This window comes from Furipterus horrens, unplaced genomic scaffold (genome assembly GCF_987537825.1).
Source record: "Furipterus horrens unplaced genomic scaffold, mFurHor1.1.pri manual_scaffold_6, whole genome shotgun sequence".
NCBI lineage: Eukaryota > Metazoa > Chordata > Mammalia > Chiroptera > Furipteridae > Furipterus > Furipterus horrens.
In genome coordinates this window covers 52881869-52882901 of record NW_028327176.1, presented here as the reverse complement: position 1 = coordinate 52882901, position 1033 = coordinate 52881869, and positions in this window count along the sequence as shown.

Below are 1033 nucleotides of genomic sequence, written 5' to 3'. Positions count from 1 at the left end.
TGGGATCTTCATCAGTGCTCATGATGAAGGGTGGGCAGAGGGCTGTGTGTGGAGTCTGACTGCCTGTATCTCAGTGCTTGCATGCATCTGGATGGTTCTTCAGACCCAAGTTTCTCCAGAAACTTCTGTGTGATTTATAACTCTTTGCAGTCTGACACCTGCCTGCATGTGAGCCCATGCACGCTGGCTCATTAAATCCCCTCCCTGGGTTGTGAGTGACCATGGTCCTGCCTGGGAAATCAGCTTTGAGCAGGGACATGAATCAGGTCACCTAATCTCTCCTTTCCTCCCCTCACTTCCTCAGAGGTGGTAATTCAGGTGCAGTCTGGTAGAAAGAACAGGGGTGGGAACTTGAGAGCCCTGGCGTCCAGCTTCTCCCTCAGACGCGTTGTGTGGCCCTGAGCAGTTTCTAGTTCATTCTGGGCCTTCGTTTTCCCAGAAGTAGGAGACTCTCCTGCCCTTCCTTTCTTACTCAGAGGCCTCTGAAGGGGGCTGCAGACCCCACTGGGCGTGGCTCTTGGCCCTGGCAAATGCAGACAGCACCTCTCATTCCCTACTGACTCAGGCAGGGACCATAGCAGGCTGGGTGCCCAGAACCTGGTGAGGGCTCAAGGGGCTCATGCCACCTTCTACCTCCTACTCACTCTCCTTCCCACAATGTTCTCCTCCCCTGAGCCCCTTCCCACCTCATTGAGGGGTGTTCTATTGGCCACCACACCTTCCAGACTCTTCCACCAGCTGTGCCCTCCTCATCCCTTCTTCATCAACTTTAGGGCTCATTTTCTCCCAATTCAGGACTCCTTCCTGACCCATCTTCTTCCCTTCAAAACCAGAAACATTTCTTCTGTCTCCCACCATGTAAATTCCTGGTGCCCCACTGATGTCAGAGCAAACAATATGTCCATGCTATCTCATCTATGAAGTCTTTTCACACTTACCTTGGCCCTAAGTGGTCTGCCCTGGTTACCTATTGCTGTGTAACAAACTACGCCCAGACTTTAGAGGTTTAAAACAACAAGCATTTTATTATATT